This window comes from Sus scrofa, chromosome 5 (genome assembly GCF_000003025.6).
Source record: "Sus scrofa isolate TJ Tabasco breed Duroc chromosome 5, Sscrofa11.1, whole genome shotgun sequence".
NCBI classification, from domain to species: domain Eukaryota; kingdom Metazoa; phylum Chordata; class Mammalia; order Artiodactyla; family Suidae; genus Sus; species Sus scrofa.
The window spans coordinates 25,877,219-25,901,597 of NC_010447.5; positions in this window are offsets into that span (position 1 = coordinate 25,877,219).

A 24,379-nucleotide genomic window follows, 5' to 3' on the forward strand; every position below is an offset into this window, starting at 1 on the left:
GTCAAACACTTATTATATGATACGGTTATTGCAAACTGGGTTGCCTATTCCACCATTAAATAGGATTGGTTAAAACATAAAGATAATCTTGGCTATAATATAATTAAAAATTCTCCAAAGAGCAATGCTCCCTAAAAGACTGATCATACACATAAGCAATTTTAAACTGGTTCTGTCAATACTTCAATAAATTTTGAAAGTCTGGAGCAGGGGTAGCATAGGGGAGGGAGGGAAGAAGGGAGAGAACTGCTGCAAATAAAATTAAAAAGAAAGAGGCGAAAGGGATAAATACAGGGAAGCAGAAATAGCCAGGGGCTAGAAGGTGAGCTGAGTCCACGTTCCACAGGAAGAAAAGAATTCCTATTTTGAACAGTTCTTCCTTCTGGAAGCCATGTGAAACTCATTATATGTGTTAATTTTCAATAAGCAAACATAGCTTATTTCATTCCATCTGTAGAAAGAGGGATTATGTCTCTGCTATTTAGCAAACACATGGAGTGATGTTCTAGCCCAAGAACTAAATTGAGGAAAACTTCAGGCAAATGCTAATTCTACAATCTACTAATAACTTTATTAATAAATGCTTAGTGAAGCAATTCTCAAAACTTTTGTTCTTGGGACCCTTGTTAAAAGAAGTCATCTAGAGGATGCAATTGCCAGTTGATCCATAAGCTGGACTCAAGCACTTGAAGGTGCCTCATGCACTCTGGTCCTTGGAAGGTATGTTCCGCCCAACATTCCCACACGAGGAGCAGTTTCAAGGACACAGCTTTGAGAAAGTAAGGTGCTGTTGAGACCATTTGGACTGAATACATGACCGAACTCTGGCCAGGCCTCTAAATAACCTGTAAGATTCTGGCTTGAGGGGCAGAGATCTACTTGTATCACCCAAGACAAGCCTCATATGTAAGTTCCCTTGCTTGTCAAACCTGCCATCACCAGTCTGGAGTGGTCTGCCTCTTCCTCAGGTCTGTCCTTGCCCTCTGTGTATGGGGGTTAGTTTCAGATTTCACCCAAAGAACTCCCAAAGTTGCAAAATAACACCTCTTTAAACTGTTTCAAAATTATCGAGGACTATAAGGAGAAGGGGTTCATGTGGGCTCTATCTATTAATATTTATCATATTAGAAATTAACAGTGAGGGAAATATTTACTTATAAAATAATAAATGTTACACATTTGCATAAATAATTTAAAAAATAACTACTTCTCAAACAAAACCTTTAATGAGAAGACTGGCATTGCATTAAATACTTTCTAATATCTGTAATGATTGATTTAATAGAAGATAGTAGCTGTCTCATATCTGCTTCTCTATTCAACTTGTGTCTTGGTTGTGGTAAATACAGAAACCAGCCTTGCACAGATGCTTAGAGATGTTAAAATTGAGGAAATGTGATAATTGATACCACAGCAAAAGTCAGCAATCTAAAACAGAGCACACATTTCAGTCCATAAAATTGATTGATCTGTCTTGCACTTTACATGGGTCTTTTATTCATGCATGATTTTGGTAACATCAGGCATTGATTATTTTAGAAATATTGGTTCATTGAGTTATGCAAATCTTCTAAATGTCTGACACATTTCATTACACAGCAACAAAAAGCCATATTTTTAATATTACAACCAATCTTATTTGTAAAGCATTTTAAGTATCTGGAAGCTTTCAAAACCCCCAGGGACTAATACAAGTTTTCTATAATTCTAATTTTCACTTGAAGGGCCACATTGTTATCACTGAAAAAAAAAGTACTGTCAGTTATTTTCCTTGATGTTACAGACTTTTTATTCATCATTGAGAAAATGTATGTCAAATACTCAACTCTAGTTAACCACAGGTTGTCTGCTGGTTTTCTCTTTTCCAGTAAAATCAATTTTTCATGAAAAAAGCAGCTAGCCCAGCTAGTAGCACAACTGCACAAGTGCTTTTCCTTGAGTTAGTCATCATACTTTATTATAGAGTAGAAATGATTTATGCATATTTCTCTCTCTCTTTTTTTTTTTTTTTTTTTTTTTTTGCTATTTTAGGGCTGCACCTGTGGCATATGGAGGTTCCCAGACTAGGGGTCAAATCAGAGCTGCAGCTACCAGCCTACACCACAGCCACAGCAACACAGGATCCAAGTTGCGTCTGTGAGCTACACCACAGTTCACAGCAATGCCGGATCCTTAACCCAATGAGCAAGGCCAGGGATCAAACTCGCATCCTCCTGGATCCTAGTCAGGTTCCTTAACTGTTGAGCCATGAAGGGAACTCCGGTGTGCATATTTCTCATTTTGTCACACAAAGCATTAAAAAGACACGTACATAAAATATTGAGATGTAATAAAATTAAGTGTTCTTACTATATCTTCAAGGACAATCTTAAGTGAAACTGAGCTTTTAATTTATCTACTTCAAGTTTATGGTGATAAGGAATATAATGATACTAGGTAGTTCCTGCTGTGCTTCGGGTTGAGGATCTGGCACTGTTTCTGCACAACTCGGGTCATTGCTGAGGCATGGGTTTGATCCCTGACTCAATGCAGTAGGTTATGGATCCGGCAATGCCTCAGTTGTGACTGGCATTAAATCCTTGGCCCAGGAACTTCCATATACCATGGGTATGGAAAAAAGAAAGTAAGGAAAGAAAGTAAGGGAAGAAAGAAAGGAAGGAAAGAAGGGAGAGGGAGAGAGAGAGGAAGGGAGGGAGAGAGGAAAGAAGGAAGGAAGGAAGAAAGGGAGGGAGGGAGGAATGAAGGAATGAAGAAAGAAAGAAAAAATATAATGATACTAGTATATTTGGGGGTCACTGCCTTGTTTGGTCCTAATTTTGCAGCAAGTTTTTCCACCATTGTTGTTGTAGTATCAATGGAAATTACCACACAGTGAAAAAGGCATAGATAAAAGGTAATATAATGTCATAAAATTACTATAAAAACAATTTGGACATTGAAGACACTCTAAAAGTGGTATAGGTATTACCACAGGTCTACAAAACACCCTTTGGGCACTCATATCATAGGGAAATAAAATCTAAAATACAGTATTACCAATGGACAGTCAAATATGAGATGACCTCAGTTGTCCTTAAGGAACGCTACTATGATAAATATTTTTTCTACACCTAATAATTCTGAAAAATATATTATCATCAGAATAGGACTGAGATAAGAGCAGATAACTATACCTTTTCTTTTCTCTACTTTGAAAAGTAGTATAAAATTATTTTTAAGGGGCTAGGTGCTGCATTTCCATTTTTTCTTCAATTTCATCAGGGCTGTAATACAATCATACTTGGTGTCTGAAAATAGGCATTTAATAAATATATATTAACTAATAAATATGCTCTTATCAATAACTTAATGTTTATTACACATTGATATTTAAGAGTATCGATTAATGATTAATCGATTAATCTGAGTTATGGTTGTGTTACTCCAACTATGCAACTTTGGGGAACTTCCTCAGCCTATTTATTTCCCAGTACTACATGTGTAAAATACATATTCTCTGAGCACCATCATCATAGAGGTATGGTAAAGTTTATGTCAAATGCTCATCTCAGTATCTAATTCATGGGAATGTCTCAAATATTAGCTCAATGTATTCAATCTATTGTCAATTAAACTCTCAAATCATTTCATTATTTTAATTTGCTTTTCCTTATCTCCTAAGTGTTATCACTGAGAAGAATTTAAAATATGTGAGATACTTCATCCATATTTGTCCTAGTTCACTAATAAAAAAATTTAAAAAAGGATGGAGGGAAGGAAAAAAGGGAGGAAAAAAGGAAGGAAGGAAAGAACCATTCTAAAGTCAAGCAGCAGAGAGAATTACTATAAAGATTTAGGTATCAAAATGATGGAAGGACTAAAGGAGTAATTGGGTATTCTGAGAGGAAGGCCAGAGACAGGCAAGTGCAGAAAGCAGCTCTCAACTTTCTGGATGGAAGGAAAACAAAAGAGAGAAGATGGTCTTGAAGGAAACCCCCCAGCAGTCTCAAAAACGACACTATGGGAGGTATACTTCCGTGGTAGGAACCATCCTGTGATGTGAGCAGTACACAAAATATTTGCTTCACCTCCACCAAAAGGAAACTTGTTTGGATGCAGTGTTTTTGCCCAGATTTGTCAAACTGTAAGGAAGTTTTTTTTCACCACAGCATATGGAAGTTTGCAGTCTAGGGGTTGCATCTGAGCTGCAGGCAGGTGCCAGCCACAGCCACAGTCACAGCCACAGCAATGCAAGATCTGAGTTGCCTCTGTGACCTACACCACAGCCCAGGGTGACATTGGATCTTTAACCCACTTAGCAAGGCCAGGGATCAAACCTGTATCCTCATGGATCCTAGTTGGGTTCATGACCACTGGGCCACAATGGGAACTCCCAGGAAGTTGTTATTAAGACATGCTATAAATATATTTATGTGACACTTGTTTTTGAACATGTTTTTGAGGACTATTTTCTGAAAAATATATCTTTACCCTAAACAATGAGCAATGCAAACATGTGTTTGTGATTGAGAAAAAGGCATTCATGTTTGTTAGTACCCTTGCCTAATGGATAACCAACCCCTGAATAATCATTTCAGCAGGAAACTCCAGGCCACCCTATATCTCCGAGCATTGATCTCCCCACAATTCTCTGGAACACTGATCCATTTTATTTATATACCACACAGTGTGCTGTGAGGCAACTGCAGTTTCCTTGGGCAGACAGGAAGGTATCTCGTCAAGGTCAGAGAAACAGCAACTATGAGTCAGTGGTGGCCGTGATGGAGAGAGAGACTCATTGACTCTAACTAAGCAGAGTGTATACTTGTCATCCCTCCTCAGATCCACTAGATCACTTCCTGCTTGGCCCACTGCTGGAAATAAATGGCAATACTGCACTAACCAAGTATGCCTAGGTCATCATTAATTTTTCTTGGCATTGCCTACTTTTGACATCCAGATCTTAGATTTTGCTATAAACTGAATGTCTGTGGCAACTCAGGCTTTCTATGTTGAAACCTAATCCCCAATAAGATGTAATTATGGAGATGAGGTGTGTGGGAGGTGATGGGATTGGTGCCCTGATGAAAAAAAAACAAAAACAAAATAAAAAAAAAAACCCACAAAGAGTTCCTTCACCCCTTCAGCCATATGAGGGTGAAGGAAAGGACAGCCATTTGTGAACTAGGAAGCAGGCCCTCATGAGGCAATGAACTAGCCAATCCCTCAATCTTGGGCTTCTCAGCCTCCAGAACTACATGAAATAAATTTACTTTTTTCTTTTTCTTTTTTTCTTTTCTTTCTTTTTTTCTTTTGTTTTTTTTGCCATTTCTTGGGCTGCTCCCATGGCATATGGAGGTTCCCAGGCTAGGGGTTGAATCGGAGCCATAGGCCCCGGCCTACGCCAGAGCCACAGCAACATGGGATCCAGGCTGCGTCTGTGACCTACGCCACAACTCGCGGCAACTCCAGATCCTCAACCCACTGAGCAAGGCCAGGGATCGAACCCATAACCTCATGGTTCCTAGTTGGATTGTTAACCACTGAGCCACGACAGGAACTCCAAATTTACATTGTTTATAAACCACCCAATCTATGTTATTTTGTTAAAGCAGACCAAACAAAGACAGGTTTCTACACTGAGATAATATTCAGAATAAGACATCATGCCACTGATGAAACCACCCGTGCTTCTAACAGGATCTCCAAAAGCACTGGAAGCCCACAGATAACTGACACCATTAGCATCGCCCCAAACATTGGTGCTGCTGGATTCCTCAGCCTTCTGCTGCTAGGCTTAGTATTCCAGTCTTATCAGAACTGTTGTCAAAACAGAAAAATAATAGAAATACAAATTTTCCTTCTGCAATTTCAACTTCTTGACAGTGAGTCCCATGGGCAGAACATAAATAGGAGCACACGGGATTCTAGCCCCCGTAGTACGGCGCTGAATCCAACAGGGCAGAAATGGAGCTGATGGGAAACAGACAAAAGGGGGAAAAAATAGAGTAAATATAAGTACAGCATCTTCGTGTAGTATGCCCTGTGATTTAGCAATATCTGTGACAGGCTTTCATCCCCAGGAATTCTCATCCTTTCACTGAAAATTCTAATCCTTTTACTGAATTGCTGAGTTCTCTGACAATTTTAGAATACTGGAATTTTTTAAAAAGCCAAGATCCTGACAAGAAACCCAGATTAGTCAATGTTTATTTGTATGTCACATATTTATCAAGCACGTGCTAAATGTCAGGCACTGTGCTATATGCTGTTATGAGAGACACAGTGATGAACAAAACAGACTGCTTGCGTCTGTGTAGGCAGAGCAAGGTGTTTTGTGAGTAGAAGAGTAGGTACAATTTTGATGAGTAGATATGAGCAGGAAGGTGTTCAGTACAGTTTGAACAAAGAGCAGAGTGGGGAAAGTTCAAGGCTTATTTGGCGAATAGCCACTACAACAGTTTATTTTTGCTCCAAAGAGCTAAAGTAGTCTCCAACTGGTCAGCTGCCTTACCTTTTAGAAATGTTACTGTATTTTTTTTCCAGAAACACCAAAATAAGCCTAAAATTAATGTATTATAATTGAGATAATTTCCATCTTCTCCCTATTATCATTATTCCCCCTTAAGGATAAAGCTATTGTAATTGAAATAGAAAATATTTTAATATTTTTCTAATTATAACAAATTACATATTTTCTAATATATGAGTTATCTGATTATTTCTAATGTTTACAATCAAAACAGGCTCATTGCAGACAGGGTGAGAAATACCCTGTGGGATATCTTGATTTTCTCCAATTTATCACTAATTCATTGCAATTATTATAAATATACAATAAAATTAGTTATATTTATTAATTAAGGGTGTCTCATTAGTAGCTTAGGTTAAAATTCTAAAAGTGAAGAAACTACCATAAATAAAAACATGTTTAAGGTTTATGTTTTATATACCAAATCAATCTGTACTCCTACGTTGATGATGGTTCTTTTGTGCTGGACTTGATTTTCATTATTTTATTGAAAATACCTAATACATCTTTATAAACAGTATTTCATCTTAAGCTTATCAGGATTTGGAATAGTTACGATATTCAGAAACTAATATTGGAGATTTTTATATTACTTTCGTACTGGTACAATCTATATTGCAGGCAATGAAGGCTTGAAAAAAAAATGAAGAGATCAGTAAAACTATCCAGAACTGGAGATGTTTTTCAGAGATATTTTCCTTTTGTTTAGATTTGATTTTGATTTTGACAGAGACTTTCCTATTTCTATTTTTCTTCCGTTTTATTGACATGTAAAAATTACATAAAGTTAGGGTGTTCAATGTAAGTTTTTGATATACGTATACATCATGAAATAATGGCTGCCATCACCTCACATAGGTACACTCTTTCTTTTTTTGAGGAAGGGCAAGAACAGTTAAAATCTACTCTGAGCAAATTTAAAATATAAATACATTATCATTAACTCTGGCCATCATGTTGTACATTAGGTTTCCATAATATACTCAGCTTACGACTGAAAGTTTGTACCTTCTGACTATTATCGCCCCACCCTCCAGCCCTTGGTAACCCCATCGACTGTTATTTTAAGTTTTTGACTTTGTGTGTGTGTGTGTGTGTGTGTGTGTGGTTTCATATATAAGTTAGATCATGTAATATTTGTCTTTCTGGGTCTGGTTTACATCATCTAACCTAATGTGCTTCAGGTTCATCTGTATGGTTGCAAAGGGCAGGATCTCTTTTCTCAATGGCTGAGTAGTATTCTATTACTTTCATATATATCACATCTTTATTCATTCACCTCTCAGTGGACACTATGGTTGTTTCCATATTTTGGCTACTCTGAATAATTCCACAACGAACATGGCATTGCAGATATCTCTTTTATATGGTAGTCCTATTTTTAGTTTATTTATTTATTTTTTTGCTTCCTGTCTTTTCTAGGGCTGCACCCACAGCATGTGGAGGTTCCCAGGTTAGGGGTCCAATTGGAGCTGTAGCCTCCAGCCTATGCCAGAGCCACAGCAACACCAGATCTGAGCTGCATCTGCAACCTACACCACAGCTCACAGCAATGCCAAATCCTTAACCCACTGAGCGAGGCCAGGGATCAAACCCGCAACCTCATGGTTCCTAGTCAGATCCGTTAACCACTGAGCCATGATGGGAACTCCCTATTTTTAGTTTAAATAAATCCCCTACTATTTTCCATAATGGCTGTTGTACCAATTTACATACTCATTAAGGGTGTACAAGTGTTCCCTTTTCTCTACATCCTTGCCAACCCTAGTTATCTTTTGACTTTTTGATAACAGCCATTCTTACATGGGTGAGGTGATATCTTACTGTAGTTTTGATTTGCAATTCCCTGACAATTACTGGATCAGTGATGTTAAGCATTTTTTTTCATGTACCTGTTGGCCATTTTAACTGGGTTATTTGTATTTTTTTTCTGAGTTTTACAAGTTTCTTATTTTGGATATTGACCCCTTATCAGATGTTTGCAATTTTTTTTCTCCCATCCAAAGGGCTGCTTTTTCATTTTGTTGATTATTACTTTTGCTGTGCAGAAACTTGTTAGTTTGATGTAGTCCCACTTTGTTTATTTGATTCGCTTATTTTTGTTTTTCATTTAAAAGTGAAATAAAGCTACTCATCTACATTTTTCATTGGGTACTGTTTTAGCAACCTCTCCAAGTGTTGAGATATATTGTTGACATGGAAGCTTTTCCCTAAACAATCTATGATAACTATCTTAATTTCCTTTTTTGACTCTCAAATCTTTGTTTACAGTTGCTTAATTTTAATTCATGTATGGTAAGATACAGTTATCTCTCAATTAGCCTAAATAATAAGGATACTGTGTGAATTAAAATTGGTTTCAAATTCTTTGGTATTTTACACATGGATAAAGGGACTTTATTTTCCTATTTATTTATTTTAGGGCTATACCATGGCATATGGACATTCCCAGGCTAGGGGTTGAACCATAGGGTTGAATCAAAGCTATAGCAACATGCGATCCAAGCTGCACCTGTGACCTATACTACTGCTCGTGGCAACACTGGATTCTTAACCCACTGAGAAAGGTCAGGGATTGAACCTGGGTCCTTCCTCATGAATACTAGCAGATTCGTATCTGCTGAGACACGATGGGGACTCCTATTTTCCTTTTCAAAAATTTCACTATTTGTAAACATTAATTTACATTTACTACAAAATATTTGTTTTCTTCCCCATGTTGTACAATACATTCACGGGCCTATCTTACATCCAAAAGTTTGTGCCTTCTATTTCTGCATCCCTACATTGCTCCACCCTTCTCACTGGTAACCACCAGTTTTTCTCTGAATCTATGAGTCTGCTTCTTTTTTGTTATATTCACTAGTTTGTGGTATTTTTTTTAGATCGTACATATGTGATATTATACAGTATTTGTCTTTCTCTGTCTGACGTATTTCGCTTAGCATAATGCCCTCCAAGTCCATCCATGTTGCTGCAAATAGCAAAGTTTCATTCTTTTTTTACGGCTAAGTAGTGTACTATATCTCCTTAACCCAATTATTTATTCATGGATACTTAGGTTGCTTCCACATCTCAGCAATTGTGAATGATGCTGCTATGAACACTGGGTGAATGGGTATTTTTAAAATGAATTTATTGACTTCTGAGTGGTTCAACTGATGCTAGATGATTTCCAAGGCCAGTTTAGATAAATATTTATTGTTTTTGCTTGAGCCTCTTAGAATGCTGATTCTCTGGATGCTTCATGTGGGGATGTCCCCACTTTGAAGCAAGATGTCAGGCTGCCAGAAGCTCAAGCCACCTAATGAAGTCATCTGTTGTAGCTATGATTGACAGTCCAGATGAGCTTAGAACTGACAGGGAGAATAAATTGCCAGCCATATCAATGAGCCATTTTGAACACCCAGCTGAGCCATGCTGTACTCTGCTGATATTTAATTACTACTTCATGAAAGACCTTCAAGTGACCACCGCGCCAAGACCTTTGAATCCATTAATCGGCAATACCAAAATAGATAACTAGGTGTATTTTTTCAGAAAAAACATATATGGCGAGTATACATCTTAGCTTTTGATTCTGAATATTTTGTTATATTTATCTTTACATATGTATATATTTATGCATATATGTTCTTCTTCATTATGACCAAGAAAGAATAATAACAATTAGACTGGGTATGGAATTATTGTTGACAATATTTTTCCTCAGAATTCTGAAGCCATTACTCCCTTTTCTGAAGGCATTTCATGTCACTGAATATGTTAATCTCTTCCTAATTTTTATACTTTAGCATGAGAGGCTTTTTTTCTTTCAACTTTTCAAGTCCTGAATTCCTATGGGATTAATCTTTATTCATGAGATTTTTAAATGTCACTTTATTATGTGTTTCTTTTAATTAACTATTTTCCTGCTTTATTTTGAGTCATTTCAACCTTTCACTGTGAAATTGTATGCTAATACAATTCTAATTTTTCTTCTGTCCTTATTGTTACAGTTACTTTAAAAACATGAATTTTTCCTTCTATTTTACAATTTAAGTACCTAACTTACCTCAGTACCATTTTTCCTTTTGCTCCTTCATTTTGCATTCTGAGAGAATATACAAATTATCTTACATATTATTGATTAAATATCCTGCAGTGTTTAGCTACTTACTGTTTTTATAATGATTTAAATTCTCATATTGATTACTTCTTTTATTTTTTTACATGTCTTGTGTCTTGCAAACTTGTACATTGTCAAAGGAGGGGAATGAAAAATTATAATTTCTAGCATACATACAACACATGTATTTTTTTTGCAGGCTCATATACTTTCCATTCACTGCTGGATCATATCCCCATATATACAGCAACATTTTCTACTCAACTGATCATTTACTACCAAAACCACTGTATTCTATAACTATTAGTAGGGGAGATTTTACACTATAGCCACATCAGAAAGGAGCTCTAATATAGGATACAGTCCATTTCAGTGGTTGGTGAAAGCATAGGGTAGTCTATCAAGTCAGGGTTTCCATTCATTAGGTATGAATGAATTAATGGATATCTCCTAAACCCTTTATCTTCAGAAGCCAACCATTCTTCCTCAGACATTCATTGGAAATTTGTATAGCAAAATCTCTCTCGATGTATTATATGTTTGTGTCCTCTGATGTAGAAGGCATGTATTTCTTTATAACTCTATAATAAGTACATTAAGAACATTATAAGTTTTTTAAAAGTTGACAAATTTTTTGTGTGTGGAAAATAAAGCCCTTTTATGATTTAACCTGTTTGGTTTCATTGTAGTTATTTTCTTTTTAGAACCTAATACTTTTTGGTGTATTTTTGCCATGTACTCAACAGTTCCTTGAAAAAGAAATCATTTAAATAATAGAAGTTAGGTTTATTTATTTATTTTTCATGCTCTATGAGGAGAGCAAAATGGAAGAAGGGAAAAGAACAGTATCTTTTTGCATGAAGAAATGGAGAGCATTCCTCTAGAATTCCCAAACTCTCAGAAGCTACATATAAGTCAAAATGTGCTCAACTATGTTATTAGACCTCTAGTTACCTTAAAGTTTTTATTTCCCAGGACAGCTCCTTTTTCCAACATTTTGCCCACATTATCCTCTTGTATGCATACACATATGACTGGATCGAATGCCCAGGTAATTAATCACACACATATACACAATGGACAGAACTTCCACACAAATTCTCAAAGAATTACTCCAAAAGAGATAAACCGAGATATCACAGCTACATAGATTTTTTTGTTGGTATTAGTTATCTTTTGGATTTGGAAATTTGAGAGGAGAAAACAGGAAGATGCAGGCATGGGTATAGACTATGATGTAATTTTTCAGTTACTTTATGTTCCCTTTTTACATTACTAGAATTTTAAGAAATAGTTTCAATTACTCATGGAAGCCTGTAGACTTCAGGCTAGCATTTATATCTTAAAAGAGAAACATATTCCATCTTTGGAGAAAGCTGTTGTTACCACAAAGTTGATTATTTAATTGTATTCTAGACAAATCCTTTAAATACTAGCTCTCAATGTTTTAAATCTGAGCCTCAAATGAGTTTAGAAGGGACTGCCATAATTCTTGTGTGGTCCTTATAGTTTTCTCTAGCTACACACCTCTGGCCCTCATTTGTACTATGACTCTCTAGAAGGTGACCTGATTTGAAGAGACACTATAATCCACCTCAGTAGGACACTGAACAAGCAGTGCCAGAGGACATTAAAATTAGAGTCAACTAAAATTCCTCTGCCTAGCTGACTTAGTTATAATTGCCTAATGAATGAGGGATATGCTTGTATAATTAGCCTTTAGTTCTCTACATTGGGAGCAAGAAAAGAGAACGCACGATCTTCACACAACTTTCTCACAAACAGACTCTTATCTACTAAAATTGCAGGAAAGCCAACCAAAGAACCCCAAACAAAATAACAACAAACAACAGCGACCACATTTTGGTTAAATGCCTTTGTTATTCTATGTACCATATCACAGATATCTCACAAATCTCAATCTATCAGTATTTCCAAACATTTACAAAGCAAGAAACAACCTAGTATGTATAGAATATAGATTTTCTAGGGGCATGTCAAAAGGAAAAGCAGCTGAAAAACATTTTTAACAACTGACTCCACTTATCAAACAGCAGAACTTGAAAAAGGTCTCTGGCATCTAAAATCATTTAATGTTTTCATGGCAGTGATAAAAATCACTTCAGGTGTTGCTGCAGCAACAGCTTTGAAAGCAATAGAGTTCCAATGTGGAGAAGATCCATCAAAAATAAATCAAACCTTGTTTCACTGGTGCCAAAGGAAGTGTGTGTAATGGAACAATATTAAAACCAACACCATGTGCAGGCTTTGGCCCCAGCCCTCTTGCCTGAGTATTCCCCAGTCAATCACTACCTCTTCTCATTTATTCTCGGTATTGTCAGGAGATTCATAGTCTGTAGATTACAGAAGGTAAGTGCTTTAAGGCATTGGAAGCTTTCCTAGCATGTCATTTGGCCACCACATTGAACATAGACACAAACACACATGAACACACACACACACATCCACACACGCACATCCAGAAAGTTACTACAGTTTCATAGTGTTTATGAGATTTCCCCCAAAATCATATTTTTTCCATCATTAAGAAGCCAGAAATGGTTATCTAGCATTTATTAATTTCTGCCTCCTTTAATGTAAGTGATCCCATTTAATAGTCACAAAATCACTGGCATAACCCTGCAGGATATGCATACTTAATCTCATATTGCAGACCAAATACCAAGTCTCATAGAAGTTAACTGTTTTGTAGTTTACAAAATTAACAAATGATGGAGCTGATTACTACCCAGAGTCTTCATCTTCTGTTTTACTTCCATTCTAGTACCCCACCTCTAAAGCAGTATTTTAAAACTTGTTATACATATTTAAAAAATTTAAAACCTGATACATATATATTAAATCACCTTTAAATAGAATTATTTCTATTTAAAAATATATGCGTGTATATATATTTCTTTCCTAAAAAGTAAGTGTTGAATGTTTTTGTTTTTTATCCAATTCGCCACTCTGTGTCTTTTGATTGGAACATTCAGTCCATTGACACTTAAGGTGATAATTGATACATAATTATTTATTGCCATTTTAAACCTTGTTTTCCAGTTGATTTTATCATTCTCCATTCTTCCTTTCATTTTTTGGTTGGATGGTCTCCAATTATTTTCTGCTTGAGTATTTTTCTTTTCATTTTTTGTGAATGTAATGTTTGGTTTTGATTTTTGGTTGCCCTGTTTTTTAAGTATGTTAACCCCTTCCTAAAACATAGCCTGATAGTCCTGTAAGTTCAAACATTTCATTACCATAATAAAATTTTTAAAAAATTAAAAAATAATCTATTATTTCCTTACTTCCCTTGCCCACATTTTATGATTTTGATGTCTTTTTTTATTTTGTTTTAAACATCTTCATGATTAGATCTGTATGCTGATTTGAGTGACTGCTCTCTGTGGTTTCCTTCATCCTAGTTCTTCCCCCCCCCCTTTTTTTTGGATTTTGATAAGCCCTTTCAATATCTGTATTTTGAAATCAGTATCCTTTAGGTTTGTGAAGTTTCCAGCAATAATTTCTTCAAATATATTTTTTATCCCCTTTTCTTTCTCTTCTTCTGGAATTCCTATTATGTGTAGATTGACCTGCTTTATATTATCCCATAGGTGTCTTATATTGCTTTCATGTTTTTTCATTTGGTTTTCTGTCTGATGTCCTGTTAGGGTGATTTCTATTAAAATATCTTCCATGTCAGTAATTTGTTCTTCTGCATTATTCATTCTGGTTTTCACCGCCCTTAGCTCAGTTTGTATCTCTGCAAATGAATTTTTTGGTTTTTCTTGGTTCCTCCTTATATTTTCTAGTTCCTTTCTGAGGGCGTCTGCATTACTGTTCATATCTTCTCCTAATTCCTTCAGTATTTTCACCATCTCCCTTTTGAACTCCAAGTTCAAAACAGATTGCAGAGGTCTGTTTCATTGTTAACTGCTTTAGGTGAGTTCTCCTATCGGTTTAACTGGGAATGGTTTCTGAGCTTCATCTTGCTTTTTATTTTCTTTTTCGTGGTGGAAGTGCACTCCCCGTGACCAGGCAGGATTTGCCTGAGGGCTGGCAGTGTTGGCTGGCCTTTTTTGAAGCAGCGGGGCATTTCCCGAGGGTGGGAAAGGGCTAGTAGGAGCAAAGGAGGACTTCCCAAGGGATGGCAGGACTGGCAGGACCACAGTGGTGGTGGCACACTTTCTGGGGCAAGGCAGTGCTTGCCCTGGTGCTCCTGTGCTGTGGAGCTCCCCTGAGGATGGGTGGTGCTAGGTGGCTTGCTCTGCTGGAGTACAGTGCTTCCCTAGGGTGGGCAGGGCTGGCTGGCTTGCTCTAAGACAAAGAAGCACTTCCTGAAGGAGATGGGACTGGCAGGTCCGCACTCAATGGAGGCAGACTTCCCGTGGCCAGGCAGGGCTTACCCTGGCGCTTATGGGCCATGGAGCTCTTCCAGGGGGTGAGTGGTGCTGGGCAGCTTCTCTGTAGGAGTGCAGCACCTCCAAAGGGTGGGCAGGTCAGGCCAGGGAAAGCCCAGGAGGTGGTTAGCTTCCCGTAAGTGGTGAGGCCAGTCCTCCAGGATGGCAGGTGGCCTTAGGTCAGGCACGTGCGGGGTTGGGGAGTCAGGGGATGCTCTCTGCTAGCTGGTGGGCAAGTGTGCTCACTGGGACACAAGGGGTTTTCATGTCAGCCCACCCCCCTCATTTCCCCTCCCCAACACTGGTGCCTTGTCTCTCCTGCAGGTCCAGACCTTCTCCCAGGTTCCCTCTGTCATGGCTTTCCACTCCCCAGCCCTTAGCACATTGCTCCCTCCACCTGTGAGGCACCACTTCCTAGTCCCCCAGGCTGTCTCTGCACTGCCAACCCCAGCCCACTCCTGGGGACTAACCTCCGGAGCCAAGGTCTCTGTGCCCAGCCCCCACCCGAGCATCTCAGTTTTTGGTGACTGTGCCAGTAGTTCAAATGATCTGTTCAGCTCTCTGCTTTTCAGATCTCAGACCTTCTGCTGCACTTTTCTTGGCATCTAGAGATACCTCCAACTCGGTTGATCCTTCTGTCAATTAGGTGACTTTTTAGGGTGTGGGTTCCCTTTCTCCTTCACAGTTCCCTTTTGGGAGTGCTAGTCTGGTCATGATTCCCTTCTCTCACTCTCCTCTTTTCTCTTGTTTGTCACGAGATTCTTGCCATTTTTGGAGGTTTAAGTTCTTCTGCCAGCATTCATTTTCTGTTCTGTGCAAGTCGTTTAACATGTAGATGTGTTTTTTTTGTCTGTGTGTTTGTGGGAGAGGGCAAACATGTTCCCCTACTCTTCTGCCATCTTGCCTAGTAAGTTTCCTCAATCATCTAGGCTTATAATTTTAAACATCATGTCCAAACGCATTATTATGAGACACTAGGTAACTCGCCCTCCACTTTCAACCTAGCTTTTCACATCAACTTCCATGAGTCCTCAATTTTAGACTTCCTTCTAGCCAGTGAATTTAATGCTGGCTTTGCATTTAAATCACCTAGAGAGCTTTAAAAAACAAACAAACAAACTCAGGGCTCATCATCAGAGCATTTCCCAATTTAATTGGTCCCCAGTAGGACAAGCATAAATTTCTTTTAAATGATCCCCTGGAAATTATAATGTCCAGCCAGAGATGAGAACAACTGTTCTAGCTAATGAGAGAAAAATTTTGCTTATGTACATCCCAGAATTTTTTGAATCCTTGTATTTTTTCTTTTTCTCTTTTTTTTTTTTTTTTTTTTTTGATTTGTGTATACACAGTCCTATGGCTTAATTCACATATTCCAAGAAGTTCAGGTCAAATATCAGTACTTTGTGATTCCTTCCAAGAACAATACAGGCTACATTATTTACTCTTTTCTTTTCTCATGGCACTTTAAATAATAAAGAATGCATTATAGTATCCCAACCTCTCATGAATATCTCTAGCCCAGTAAACCCATGAACATAAAACCATAAGGTGTTATATATTAGACATTTGATTTGCTAGGGATATTTTGAATGAAGAAAATAAGGAGGAAATTAAAGAAAGAAACAGTGAGTAAACATAGATACACACATGTATATCTTTATATATAAAATTTACATATAACTTTAATCAAGTGTTGTTCTCAGGCTCTTTATGGATACACATAGCTATGTGTGTCTGCACTAAATGGGCAATGGGTACTTTATCATTACCTCCATGTGCTCTTATTATCCACTATTTCTTCTCAGCAGATCAGCTCTGCATGGGGCTCAGCCTCTATTTGCTAGGCTTTTTTTTTTTTTTTTTTTTTTTTTTTAAATACCATGCATGAGATCACAAATTTTTTTTAAACTAGCGTATACTTCAACTGTATCAGATAATTATCTTTTGAAATAAAAGAATGTCATCTTTTGCAACTCTTTTAAAATGCTGTAACTGTTAAAACTGATTTATACTTTCTCTTGTATCCTGTGTAATTGAGATGACTAGAAACCCAGACAGTGGATGAGAGGTCCTATCTTCTCAAACTGCCCTGGTTACTGGTGGAAGAAAAGGGTGTTAATACAGACTGAATGTGTAATGCCCAGACTTAGAAAAAAGACAAATCAACCAATAATTTTACTAAGTGTTATTTCATCATCAATGCCTTTCCATGACTGTTTAAACTAGCAGCACTTCCTAACTCCGGTACTCCGTAAGTACATTCCTTGTTTTATTTTACTCTATAATTCTCATTAACACCTGTATTATTTTCTTAGAGTTCCCTTAACAAAGTGCTACAAACTGGATGGCTTAAAGCAACAGCAATTTATTCTCTCCTAATTCTGGAGGCTAGAAGTATGAAATCAAGGTGTCAGCAAGGCTATGCTCCCTCTGAAGCCTCTAGGGAAAAAAATTCTTCCATGCCTCTTTCTAGGTGGCTCCTGGCAATCCCTGGTGTTCCTTTCCTTGGCTGAAATACTTCAGTCTCTCCCCATCTTCACATCATCCCTTCTCTATGTTGCTGTGTATCTTCTTTTCTTCTAAGGACACACGCTACTGAATTTAGGGCAAACTTACTCTAATACGATCTCATCTTTACTTAATTACATCTGCAAAGACCTGATTTCCAAGTAAGGTCACAGCTCAAGATTCCAGATAGATATGGGTTTTGGGGAGACACTGTTCAAACCACTGAACATGCTAAATCACATCTTTATCTTATCTATAAAATATTACATTTGACATCATTTCTAAACTATGCTAAAGACCACATTAAAAGAATCAAAATCTTACTTGTCAGGAGGAAGTATTTTTAGTTTTATACAGAATATAATTAGACTAATTATCCATATGTATGAGATTTTTCAGATAAATCAATAAAATATTTGCCACCAGACCTGTCAGTAGGGACATTGTATCAGTTATTTAATGTTGCATAATAAATCATCTCAAAAGTTATCAGCTTAAATAAAGAATCATTTATCTCACAGAGTTTCTAAGAGTCAGGAATCTGGGAGCAGCTTAGCTGAATTTCTGGTTCATAGTCTTGCATGAAAATGCTATAAATCTTTTGGATGGGATGGCATACCTATGAATGCTCCAGTGGGACCAGAAGGTAATTTTCCCAGCTCATTCATGTTACTATTGGCAGACCTTAATTCCTCACTGGCTATTGGCTAAAGGCATTAGTTCTTCAACTTGTGGACCTCACCTTAGGCAGCCTGAATATCCAATGGCAGAACAACTGGTTTCCTCCAGAGTGAGATATCTGAGAGAGAAGGAGAAAATGAAAGTGCAACCAAGACAGAAGGCAGAGTTCATTATAACCTAATCTTGGAAGTGAAGTACCAATTTTTCTGCCATAGTCTATTGATTACACAGATCAATCCTGGTATAGTGTGAGATGGGCACAAACGTATGAATAACATGAGGTGGAGATCTGTGGGGCCATCGTGGAGGCTGCCTACCACAGACCTTGTCTACCTTTTGGGTTGGACATTTATTTACTGAGCAGGAACTATCTGTGCATTCATGGATGTTGAGCATTCCTACCCACCCCATCTCTGGGCCCCACTACATGGAATGAAATGACAGCCATTGTGAAAATAAGACATTCCACCTGACATTTTCAAAATCCCTCCATTGAGAAGCAATATCTGAAATCAGGGCACTTCTTATTTTCGGAAGATGTTGTGTTGAAAAGTCATTTCTCTGAACCTATTAGAAATGCAAGAGAAGTTTATGTGAATTAGTCAGCAGATCCTTATTTAGAGGCAAGCCAGCCAGCTTGAGGTCTCCATGTCAAGGTGCATCAGAGTGTTGATAAAGGAGATTGATTGTGACAGCAGGAATGTCTAATTATGTGCATAGTTGATTGAATTTTTAATAGGATACCATATACATGAAGGGCTGAAAGATACACTACCATACAACAATGTTTGTGTCCACTTTTCCATTGTTCTTCATCAAACAGCGTTAGTGTGGAGACCTTCAGTTCCACCTACTGTAACAAAGCTGTAATTATTAAATCAATAAGTTCTTAGACTGCTCAAATTCTATTTACAAATGTCTTTACCACTACAGTGTCTACAGACTTCAAATTATTCTTCATTTTTAAAACAAATAAAAGATCAGAGATTAAATTTGTTCTCCTGTCAGAGTGATGAAAAAAATCAATTATTTCAGGTTTATTGCACAAGTAACATATTCTTATTCCTTATCATATGTTTGCTTGTCAGAAGGCCAAAGAGCATGATCAATTTTTTACTCATTCCTTTGTTTACTCATTCATTCAGAATTGAATGAATTTGTTGAGCACATTATTTTTAAAAACATACGCTATTATCAACTAAATCAAAGGAATGAATCTGATCTAGGTTCTACATCCAGAAAGTTTACACTCTTAAAAATAATGTCCATAATTTGTAGTGATTACCTGAGAATTCATTATTTATTTACTAAAATGTTCACTCAGGTAGAATTTAGATAAAAATTATCCCCAGATACTATACTCTAGCACCTTTAAAGTCCCAAGAGACATACAAACGACATTTTCTTAGAGTTTTAAATATTGCACTATGTTAAATGAAGAAACCTATGATTCATTAATATTGGATACAAAAGACCCATTAGGCCAAATTAAATACTGTCTTGCTTTCAGCAGATGTTCTTTATGGCAGCAAGTGGATTTAAAATTATATTATTCAAAACGGGTCTTTGCATGAGATGGCAATTCAATGGCATGCTAGAACCAGCACTTACTGGGTCACAAGAGCTAATTGCTAAATTTTAAAGAATTTTGTAAATTGGTTTGCCTTGAAATTAACAGTGGTGGGAGTATTTATACCATAGAAATTGACAAGTCATGAATTTTAAAAATCCTTCACAAAGAAACAGCAGTTAATCAGTTGCCAGAATACCACTGCAGCAATGCTTCTAGTCTTAAATTTGTGAGCACATAAGACAGGACCACTTAGTTCAACACTCAGTATCATGTCCCTTTTTCGGGTTGCATGGTAAAGCTATAATCGTGGCCAGCCAAAAGGATAATGGTTTTCAGTAAAGGAGAATGAACCATTCCAGATTATATATTAGGGGTATATTACACTTTAGGAAATAAATCTGTGTTTCTAAGAAACAGAACTCTCAATAAAGGAGAACTCTTCTCCTTGATTCTGATACATCCACTTCATATTCACAAAGATTAAAAAAAAAAAGAAGAGTAGACAAATTTCAGGGATAAATATTTCTGTAGATCAAATTTTACCACTTCTCTCTTAGCTAGAGAGTAAGATTATTATCAATGCTGCGATTTGGGCTCAAAATATTAGAGAAAAAGGAATTGTTGTCATAAAGCATGTAGTTTTACTATTGCTTTATTAAAACAAGTTATTGGACCCTTGACTGAACCTAGGTCTTAAGTTGGGCAGTTATAAAATGTAAGTTTATGTATCTAACATTATCCAAAACTATCTCATAAATTTATTTCTCTGAGAATCAATACCATGATTTTCTGCATATACTTTGAAAATAGAACAAGAAAAAGAAAGTATTTGCCAAAAACTATATTACTATGATTTTAAGACCTTGAATATTAATATACATGGGTCAGAAATTTTCAGTTCATAGTTCCCAGAGTGAAAATATCTCTGGCAGGCTACATATAGTATATATAAAAATACATACACGTTATAGTACATATGCCCTGCCAAAATGTTCCATCTGTGCACAGGGGCTGAGTTATGATTGCTGGGGGAGATGTAACTTCCTAATTTACTTTCTTTCATGTCTTTCATAATTTTACTATATTGAAGACCAGTATCTCATGTTTAATTTTTTTTAATATTGGGAAATTTTAAATGATATAGAAATAATTCTATAAGCTTTGTAAGAAAATCATTAACCCTTAGACACTGACTTGGGAGACGTACATGACCAGAGATAAGAAAGATAACAAGGAAACCAATATATTGAACATCTACCCATTTCTTACCCACAAGATTTTAGAACATTATTTCATATGAAGTAAAGTATATACAATGTTGATTTGTACCTAGAACCTAATTAACAATCCCAAAGTTTTCATTCCAACAAATGATAAGTCCATCAAGTCATTTCTTTCTATCTGGAAATGTTTAATGAGTTTGCATGGGGAAAAGAAAGCAACTTCAGAAAAGTCCACATACATATTATATTAAATCCAATAAAGAGTATATACTCTATATTTTCATTCATTAGGGTATGCTTTTAACTGAGCAAGTGCCATAGCTAATTATAGATTTCAAAAGCAGAAAAAATAATAAAGGTATGGCTGTTATTGCATTTAAGAAGTAGTAAACAAGAAAATTAGTTTCAAACATCTTTAGTGATTTCCTGTCTTATTAGCTTCTATTGTGAGGTAATAACTACACACACACACATACACACACACACACACACACACACACACCCCTGCTAAAATAAAAATCTCTAGGTCTCTGTGACCTTTCTTTTCAATATGTAAATAAGAAAAAAAACTCACTTTTTACACTTGGTCTTCAGAGAAAATAATGCTTCACTTTAAGTTTATGCTATAAATTTATATCTAAATTCTAATAGATTAAGTGGTGAATTTAGAAAGACTACATGTTAAGATTGAAAAAGGCTTTAGACTCCTCTGGGGCACTGGTGAAATGCATGGACACTGAATTCAGAGAGCTTAAGATTCCCAGTTTTGACACATGCGTAACTGTGAACAAAGTACTAAACATCTGCTTCAATTTCCTCTGTAAATTGAGAATTATAATATTACTTACTTCATACAGTTATTAAGGTAAATAAAATATAGACTAGTGGCTTCCTCACATTAATAACTCAAAAATACTGCTTTTATCTTTGTTAATATTATGTAGTAGAGAAGCATCAAATTATTGTTGAGATATTAAAGCCAAATGAAATTAAGTGATTTTTTTTCAAGGTAATAAAATTTTTAAGCAGCATACCTAGGACTAGAACCTAAATGACTTATTACCCATATTTTTTTTAATAGAGAAGAAAGGAAGATGATGAGAAAGTGGTCTAACCTTTTTATTGTTAGCGGTGGTTTCTTAGAAGCATATTTAATCTGATGTATTTAAAAGTATCTAAAAATACTTTGGCTATGTAGATAATATTTGTGACCTGAATGCCTAAAGTGATCCTAATCCTTCAATAAATAAATTAAAGAACAACTCTTTAAAGTTGGAAAGGGTAGACTACAAAGATCGTTTTGTGTGGTGAAGATTGAAGATAAAAGTCTTTCGGGGACATTGATGATTTTTTTTTATTGGTCAAGGTGAAATTAGTCAACACTGGTATCGCTTTGTGTTGACCAAAAGCATCTAAAACTGTTTCTCAAAACCCCTTGGAAAACTCTAAGTTTGGAAAGTCTATATTTAAAAATAACATATTTAATAATATACTATTTAAAACTATGAGAGTAATGATGTTTATTTTTGAATAAAAACATTAAGACAACATATTAAAAACACCTTAAAATATACCATAGCCAAGAAAATAAAATCATTACTGGAAAAACACCTAGGACCTAATTTTATTATATTCTAATCACATGTATATTGAGTGTACAGTAATTACAGGATCAGATTGAAAAGAATTTTACATGCCTCACTAAATTATCTGGTAGTCTAGAAATAAGTATTTAAAAAATTCCAACTAGTACCTGAATTCAACAGCAATTGAGGTTTAAGTACATCCTTAACTGTAATCCTCAGCTTAGTTCTAGGTGTGCATTTTTCATTCAGCTTCCATTTGGTACATCGATTTTTTAAGGGGGTATTTAACAATGTGATTGCTGTTAATTTAGGATATCAGAGAAAGGGGGAAAAAGCAAAGAAGTGTAAATGAATGATGAAAATATAGTTAATAAGATAGGTGGGAAATCATACCATAATCCCCACAGTGACTTTTGCTGGGCCCAGTGAACACTTCTGCACATACTATTGGTTATTTTTCTAAAGGAAGACACTATATTTAACCATGTTGATTTCGTTTCATGAGGCAAGAACAACTACAACCTTGCCATCAGTCTATAAGCACATTGCTTGGTACCAAATCATTTGCCAAGAGTTTATAGGTAAGCCAGTTGCCCCATGCCTATAGAACTTGGAGTCAATGGGTAGTTAAAAATCAGACATATTACTTCCTGTTATGGAGATAAGGCTGCTAGTCTAGTAAGAAACTAAGTTTCCATGAAATTCATCCTGATGTAGAAGTAGAATTCCCAGTCCCAAGTATTTTGTTAAGAGCTAAATCAGAGTGAAGATTCCAAGGTCACTTTCAATCTAGTGTTTGTAACAATGCATTCCCTGCTGCCCAGAATTTATCAAATAAAAACAACTTCATCTGGGTAATTATCCCGAAATAAAAAAGAGTCGTTAATGAAGAGTGATTATTTGCACTCCATTTTTCTTGGGGTTCAGATATGGGATCTATACATAATCAACAGATATTTTTATTCATTCTCAGAGAGAGACTCATATGCGCTGTCTCGTTATTGAACAGTATTAGACTTGTTAAGCTGTCTACCTTCCTGGAGGAAGGGAAGGCTGCTCCTAATTTCACTCCTGACTTCTCCTTACGAATCCATGTATCTTGCTGTGTGCTAGTGACTAAAACTACAAGGACATTAAAGAGCACCCCATGGAATACCATATGGTCACGAGACATGTTTCTACAATATTTCCTTAGCCCCTTTGCTGAAAACTCCATCTTGTCCTGCTTTACTTTACCCCATCTTCCTGCTTGGAAAACAGTCACAGTGCTGGTAAATGATTTAAGCTTAAGAACAAAGACCTAAAGGCATAAGTTATTCATAGGGTCAGCTGAACGAGGACTTAATGAGTTGGTCTAGGCACATGAACCTGTGCAGATTAGCACGCCCTTTGCACAGCATGATAAGTCCTCTTAAGAATAAAAGAAAGAGGAGCCTCATGGCCCCAAGGGGTTTATGAGGGGTCATTAGCAGGATATGCATTAGCCAGGAGAACCTAGGTGCAAAAGCTAGCCATGCCATCTGCAGAAGCACAATGGTGATTCTCTAGATGCTATGCATAGATAGCTGACACCAAGCTTCCTCAAATGCTAATGATTGTTAAACGCCTAAAGATCAGAATAAAAGCTTAATCAGCAACTGGCTATGTGACTTTTAAAATAACTTAAAAAAACCTACACCCCACACCTACAACCCCCTTCTCACTTGATGTAATCCTAAAGAACACAATAAAAGCAGTGTGGTTTCCTGAGGCAGAGCTCTTGGTCTCTGAGACCTTGAGCCCCCCA